This window comes from Hyperolius riggenbachi, chromosome 11 (assembly GCF_040937935.1).
Source record: "Hyperolius riggenbachi isolate aHypRig1 chromosome 11, aHypRig1.pri, whole genome shotgun sequence".
In the NCBI taxonomy this organism is placed as follows: domain Eukaryota; kingdom Metazoa; phylum Chordata; class Amphibia; order Anura; family Hyperoliidae; genus Hyperolius; species Hyperolius riggenbachi.
In genome coordinates, this window is record NC_090656.1 from 199,060,883 (window position 1) to 199,069,102 (window position 8,220).

The window sequence follows — 8,220 nt, forward strand, 5'->3', positions numbered from 1 at the left end:
ACACAACTTCTCTTTCCACATTTTTTTTTAAAGGAACATCCCCACATAATCACTTGCTGTTGTTACTTGGAAAAAAAGAGGTTTCTTGCATCATTCACCCTCAAAACAAGTGTTGGAAGCTATTTAAGGCCAATTCGAATAGTCAGCTCGAATAGTTAGCTCGAATACCGACTCGAATAGTGAGCTCGAAGTCCGAGGTCGAATCGAATAGTAAAAATTATTCGACTCGAATATTCGACTGACCTCGAATAATTTACTATTCGAATTCGACCAAACTCGAATTTTAAAAAGGGGTATTTGAGCATCACTACGTACTACTACTACCTACTACTCGTTTACTTAATTTCTACTAGTAGTCTGTGAGTTTATTAGCGTCTGTACTGTGTAATAGTTACTTCACAGGCCTGCATCCATTGTGATCTGTGACTGTCATCTGCCCGACCCTATTGATTGATTGCGTCTGACCGTGTGTGACCGACTTTAATTGTCACTGTCTGTCACACGAGTTAGTTAGTAGACTACACTACTGTTAGTAGTACTACTACTATTTAAATAAAAAAAACAAAAACCTTTCATTATTTTTGTTGTCACTCAGTCACCACCAGTCACCACCAACTCAGACTCTTTATTAAAGTTTACACCCTTTCCCGCCCTTTTCTACACATGTATATTTTTTTCTTATTGTATTTGTATAATTGTACAATGACTGGCAGAGGTAAAGGGCGAGGCACCAGCAGAAGAGGCAGCACCATTGCAGCAGCCACTGCCAGCACCAGCAGGTCTGTGACTGATCCGCCGTCAGCCACTGAGTGTAGAGTTGTGGAGGAGGGAGCAGAGGCGCAACAGCAGCGTGTTGCGCCCATCTTTGAGACGGGTCATCGCCCCGGCCCATTTCGGACAGTCAGGTGCTGGCTGTGGTGGAAATGATGGTGGAGTAGCAAGCCACCGTTTCTCCAGCACCAGTGAGACCAGTGCCACCACCACCAGCCTACAAATCCCTGTAAGACAAAATCAGAGAGAGAGATGAGGAGGAGGAGGTGTTTTTAGTGTGCAAAAATGCTTTTCAAGCATTTTAAAGGGTACTTCCGGTTTGTCTATCCGGATATCCGAATAGGTCAGATATCCGCGGATAATGCGTCCGGATATCTGCGTTCACGCGGATATCTAAAAGGTCGGATTCGGATATCCGAACCAGGTCTGGATATCTGGATATCGGGATCCGGATCAATTCGGATTTTAAAAAGTACTATCCGAGCATCCCTGGTGGCTTAATCACCGAGAAGCGCTCTCGTCTGTCCCCAGAGGGCGTGGACAGACTGACATTTTTGAAGACCAACCAGGTCTGGATTGAAGGCAGGTTCCAGGCACCTGTTGTCAGCGAGAGGAGGACATGAGGTGCCTGGGAATTATTGTTTGACATCAACCTTCAGTCCCTGGGTCCTGATAATTTGGCCTGGTTTTTCTTTAGTTGCTGTGGTACTAACGCTAGGTACCATGGCCTGTGACATGCCTGCTGACACACGTTACTCCTCCTGCTGCTGTATTTAACATTCTGCTGTCTGTGGTCCCACCGCCAGGGTCCACAGAATACATTGCCTGCTGCTAAACAGCACTCCTCCTCCTCTTGCTGCTGTATTTATTTATTTATTGTATTTATAAAGCACCAACATATTACGCAGTGCTGAGTTTTATCCTCCTGCTGTCTGTGTTCCAACTGCTAGGGTCCACAGAATACATTGCCTGCTGCCAAACGTCACTCCTCCTCCTCCTGCTGTAGTTATCCTCCTGCTATTTGTGTTCCCACTGCTAGGGTCCACAGAATTATGCGCTGCTGCCATGCGCCCACTAGCTATTATGCCACTACAATAGCTATATAGTGTTGTAAAAAAAAAATGTGCTGTCCCAGTTGTGCATTGGACACAATGTGGGCTTCATGACTGCTGTCTGGAACCTCCTGCTGTTGTTTTTTATTTACAGCTGTGGTACCAACGCTAGGTACCAAGGCCCCGTTACATTGCCTGCTACCAAATGTCACTCCTCCTCCTCCTGCTCCTCCTGCTGCTGCTATATTTAACCTCCTGCTGTCTGTGTTCCCACCGCCAGGGTCCACAGAATTATGCGCTGCTGCCATGCACCACTAGCTATTACGCCACAAATTTAGCTATGCTGGTGTTGAAGAAAAATGTTAACAACAGTAGAGTTCTGTAAGGAAAAAAACATCAAGTTGGGTACAAGAGGAAGAATATGAACACAAAACAAAAACAAAAAAAAAGATGGTGGTGGTGAAAAAGAAGAATAACCAGGTGCAGAAGAAGGAGGAGAAAAAGAAGAAGAAGAAGAAGAACCAGGTGAAGAAGAAGAACCAGGTGAAGAAGAACCAGGTGAAGAAGAAGAAGAAGAACTATGTGAAGAAGAAGAAGAACGAGGTGAAGAAGAAGAACCGGGTGAAGAAGAACTAGATGATGATGAAGAACAAGAACCAGATGATTGAAGAAGAAAAAGAAGAACCAGATGATGAAGAAGAAGAACCAGATGATGATGAAGAAGAACCAGATGATGATGATGAAGAAGAAGACGAAGAAGAACCAGGTAAAGAAGAAGATGAAAAACCAATTGAAGATGAACCAGAAGAAGAAGAACCAGGTGAAGAAGAAGAAGAAGAACTTGAAAAACCACATGCAAGTGAAGAAGAAAATGATGAAGATGACAGTAATGATTAATGATGAGAAAGAATATGGTAAAACAGAAAAAGAAGACGTTGAAGAAAAAGATGGAGAGAACAAAAAGAAGGTGAAGATGGAAGAAGAATAAACAAGAAATGCAGAAAAAAAGTTTTCCATCAATTTTTTTTAATTACACCTATTTAAATGTGATTTCCCTTTAAAAAAAAAAAAAAAAGGCCATCCGAATTTGCGAACACAAATTTTTCCCGAATTCAGTTACCAATCACGAATTAAATTTGAATCGAATTCAATGGTCGCGATCAAATTTGAATCCAAATTTGCCCCGGACCCGGATTCGAATGTACTCGAATTTAATTTGGGTACATTCGAGCACGCCTGCCAGTTACGCAGGAGTCCACCCGAATTCCACCACTCCATGCCAGGCTCCAGTAGCGTTCCTACAATAGGGCGCAGGGGGGCGTGGCGCACCGGGTGACAGCCAGCCAGGGGGTTGTCGCCACGACCCCCCATGCAGCCGCAGCAGGGGAAGAGCAGCGCTAGAAGGAGGGGTGACAGTGATAGCGGCGGGGAGGGGGGAAAGATCCCCCCTCCCTCACCTGGGTCCCCTCCTTCCGCCTCTCTTCCCCTCCAAATGACAGCGGGGGCAGCGGGCAACTTAGAGTAAGGGCGGGCGGGCGGGCAGAGACTACTCACTTTACGTCTGGCTGCGTTCCAGCAGCTGGAGCCAGTGGTGCTCAGCAGAGCTCGAATATTCGAGTAGCTCGAATATTCGAGCTCTTTTCCAGCTATTCGAGCTCGGTATTCGAGCTCCGAATAGCTGTAGCTATTCGAATGGGCTATTCGAGTACACTCGAATAGCCCATTCACTATTCGAGCTATTCGAGCAAACGGCGCTATTCGAGCTCGGTACCGAGCTCGAATAGCGTCATAGCCCAGATTGATGTCCTTAGAGCCAATCAGAGGGCTCCCAGGCCCTCTGACGGCAGCCAATCACAGAGGGGGACCCTGGCCAGCCCCTACCCTATAAATAGCGGCCGCCATGTTCCGTTTCTCCGTGCTTGCCTGAGACTTGTACAGAGAGAGAGTTGCTCCTTTGTGCTTTGGCTTAGCAAGAGCTCTATTGTGGTCATTTACCTAGCGTTTTTGCTCACATAGACCTCCTATACACACCTATATTGTTGTTAGTTAGTTAGACATTGTATTTTAGTTAGTAGCTTTTGTGTTACATAGAGACAGGCCAGCTGCTGCAGGCTTACAGCTTTAGGCCTCAGGGCCTTGCCTGTGTGGGCAGCTGTCCTCCTGTCCTCTGTTTATTTCTCTCTATTCTATACCACCAGTATTTCTGCTGTCCTTTACTACTGATTGTATTAGTATTGTAGTTATATACTGTAACTGTACTAGGACACTCACTGTCACTGTTCATAGGCTACTAGCTGCTCCTGCGTGTGTGCACTCACTTTCTGTGTACACACTACACACACTCTATTTCCTTCTGATAACTGATTGATTATTGTAATTGATTATTGTAATTAGTTAGTTGTACTTACTGTTACTACTTACTGTACTAGGAGTCTAGGACACTCAGTCACTGTTCATAGGCTACTAGCTCCTGCGTGTGTGCACTCACTGTCTGTGTACACACTACACACACTCTATTTCCTTCTGATATCTGATTGATTATTGTAATTAGTTAGTTGTTTGTACTTACTGTTACTACTTACTCTTACTGTACTAGGAGTCTAGGACACTCAGTCACTGTTCATAGGCTACTAGCTCCTGCGTGTGTGCACTCACTGTCTGTGTACACACTACACACACTCTATTTCCTTCTGATAACTGATTGATTATTGTAATTAGTTAGTTGTACTTACTGTTACTACTTACTGTACTAGGAGTCTAGGACACTCAGTCACTGTTCATAGGCTACTAGCTCCTGCGTGTGTGCACTCACTGTCTGTGTACACACTACACACACTCTATTTCCTTCTGATAACTGATTGATTATTGTAATTAGTTAGTTGTTTGTACTTACTGTTACTACTTACTCTTACTGTACTAGGAGTCTAGGACACTCAGTCACTGTTCATAGGCTACTAGCTCCTGCGTGTGTGCACTCACTTTCTGTGTACACACTACACACACTCTTTATTTCCTTCTGATAACTGATTGATTATTGTATTTGATTATTGTAATTAGTTAGTTGTACTTACTGTTACTACTTACTGTACTAGGAGTCTAGGACACTCAGTCACTGTTCATAGGCTACTAGCTCCTGCGTGTGTGCACTCACTGTCTGTGTACACACACTACACACACTCTATTTCCTTCTGATAACTGATTGATTATTGTAATTAGTTAGTTGTACTTACTGACTGTTACTACTTACTTACTTACTGTACTAGGGACACTCACTCAGTCACTGTTCATAGGCTAGCTCCTGCACGTGTTTGTGCGTGTGTGCACTCACTGTCTGTAGTGTACACACACTAAATTTACTTGTGATTACTACTGATTATTGTAACTGCTAGTTGTACTTCCTGACTGTTACTACTTACTTACTGTACTAGGGACACTCACTCAGTCACCTCACCCACCAACCCACTCCATTAACGTACCCCACTTTTCACCCGCCCTTTTAAAAAACTTTTGTCTATACGCCCAAAACATCGAAGATGTCTGGAAGTGGCAGCCAGCGCGGTTTGGGCAAGGGGAAGGGCAGCAAGGGAATCAGGAGGAGAGGGAGCAGCATTGTGGCAGGCCGCGGCCGCGCCACCATGCACAGTTCCGCAGCAGCAGCAGCAGCGTCAGTGGCTAACATTCCTCCCATAGCCACTGGCCGTGGACGCCTTGGGGGCCGCCCAGCAGGAGCATCTGCAACTCACGCTGCAGAGACACAGCAGCAGCAGCGTGTAGCACCTGCTCCGATTTTCCTCCAGCCGGGTCGGAAACGTCCCATTGAGGAAAAGCATGCAGACACTGTGGTGCAACTCATGACGGAGGATGAGCAGCCCGCCATCAGCTCTGCATCCGAGGCCTCCACCCTCACCACCACCACCACCACCACCCCTGTTCGCAGCAGCCGCCCAGCAGGGTCTGGGGAGGAGGCCAGTTCACCGTCACAAGTTGGCGACCTGTCACTCAGCAGTATTTTTACCCCAGGCACCATCAGGGTATTGTCTGCTGTTGTTGGCGATTTTGAGGAGGAGATGCTGATGGGCACTTTGGGGGATGAGGGATTGGACAGCAAGACTGTGGCGACAGTCAAGCAGCCCATCCATGCATCAGGAGAGGAGTTTGGGGGGTCATCATCCCAGCAGGACATGTTTCAGGAGGGGGAGGATGATGATGACCCGGTGACAGACAGAGACTGGGTGCCACCACCTCCAGGGGATGTCGTCCTCAGCAGCTCTGAGGAGGAGGAGGAGGATGCTCTTGTGGGCCTTGCAAGGAGGCGCATCATTGCAAGCATTGGCAGCAGTAGGCAGGTCCCACAGCCTGCTGGTGTCTCAGGCTCAGCAGCAGCAGCAGCAGTATCTGCCAGTACCACCACCAGCCGCACCCAAGCCCCCCAAGCCCCCCCCCCAACCACCACAGGGAGACAGGCAGCAGCGCTTCCATGCCGTAGGGGGATGTTTCTGTCACCAATCTGGCGATATTTTACCATGCCCACTGTGTACAGCAAGTACGCCACTTGCAACCACTGTCAGCGGAAGTTGAGCAGAGGTGCAGACCCCTTAAAGTTCAGCACCAGCTCGCTCATCAACCACCTTGCTGCGAAACATTTCCACCAGCATGAGAAGTTCCAGAGGCTGAAGGCATCTGGTGCTGGCAGTGGCACCACACCCATCACTGCACAGCCTTCAGCAGCAGCAGCAACAGCAGCCACCCGCCCTCCTGCTCCTCCAGCAGCACCAGCAGGAGTGCGGAAACGCACTGCTCCTCCCCCCTCTGCAACTCCTGCCGCCGACACTGAGGCCTGTTCTGGCAGCCAGTCCTCAGTGGCCTCCTCCGCTGTGTCTGCTGATTCCCGTGCCAGCAAAAGGCCACGCCAGAGCCTTTTGAGCGAGTCCTTCCAGGGGGTGGTTAGGGCTCTGCCTCCCAGCAGCCGTCGCGTGCGGCAGCTGAACGGCTTGCTGCCACGGGCCATGTGCTCCCAACTCCTGCCGTACACGCTCGTGCAGGAGGGGAGCGACATTCGTGCGTTGCTTGCTTGCGCAGCCCCAGACTGGCAGCTCCCCAGCAGACACTTTTTCTACCGCAAGGCCATTCCTGCACTGCACCGCTTTGTGATGGCCAATGTGGAGCGAGGGCTGGAGCACGCGGTTGGTGAAAGGGTCCACGTCACCATGGACTCCTGGAGCAGCCGCTTCGGGACAGGCCGCTACCTGTCCTTCACTGTCCACTGGGTCAGCTTGGTGGAAGGGGGTGAGGATGGGAGAGCAGCAGCGGGCACAGCAGCAGCAGCAACACAGTGGGTGGTGCCACCCCGCAGGGTCAGGGGAACTGCAGCAGGTTCCTCCGATCCTCTGCCATCCTCCGGCACACCTGGCCAAACCCCCCGCCTCAGCAGCAGCGTGAAGGCCCGCCACTGCCAAGCGCTGCTGCACTTGGTCAGCCTTGGGAAGACCAAGCTGACGGCAACCCATGTGTTGGCCAAACTCCAGGAGCAGGAGAGGATTTGGCTGACCCCCAGAGGCCTCAGAGTCGGAGAGGTGGTGGCCGACAATGGGGCCAATCTGGTTGCCGCAATAGACAGGGGAAACCTGACCCACATCCCCTGTCTTGCCCACATGCTGAACCTGGTGGTGCAGAAGTTCTTGCGCACCTACCAGGGGATGGGCGAACTGCTGGAAACGGCAAGGAACGTTGTGCGTCACTTCCGGCGCTCGGCTGCTCGGAACTCCACCCTGGCGATGTTGGAGCGTCTGGTTGAACAGAAGCACGCTGTCAACCAGTACCTTGCCCTGGCCACTGTTTCCGCCGCTCAGAGAAGGGACAAGACCAGCAACATCCCGTCCATCGTCCCCGATGATGACTGGAGGCACATGCAGCAGGTGTGCTTAGTGCTGGCTCCCTTTCTGCAGGCCACTAACATGGTGAGCAGGGACCATGCTATGGTCTGCGAGTGGGTGCCCCTGGTTTGTCTGCTGAACAGGGCCCTTGATGCTTTGCTGGAACAGGGAGCGGCAGCCTTGGACCAGCAGGAGCGGCAAGCAGCTGCACAGTCCACCTCTGAGGGGGAGGAGGAGGAGGACTTGGTGGAGGTCCCTGACCTTGCTGGTGATGAGGGGGAGCAGCACAGTGCAGCTGAGTTGGTGCGGGGGTGGAGAGAGGATGAGGCTGACGAGGCAGAGGAGGAGGATGAGGACAGCAGCACTGCCGTCGATGTGCCAGCAGACGTGGCCCGCCTCTTCCCAATGGCAGCGCACATGCTGACGTGCCTGCGCAGAGACCCCAGGGTGATCCAGATGAAGCAGAGGGAGGACATCTGGATCAGCATGATGTTGGACCCACGCCTCAAGGGGAAGTTGAGCCA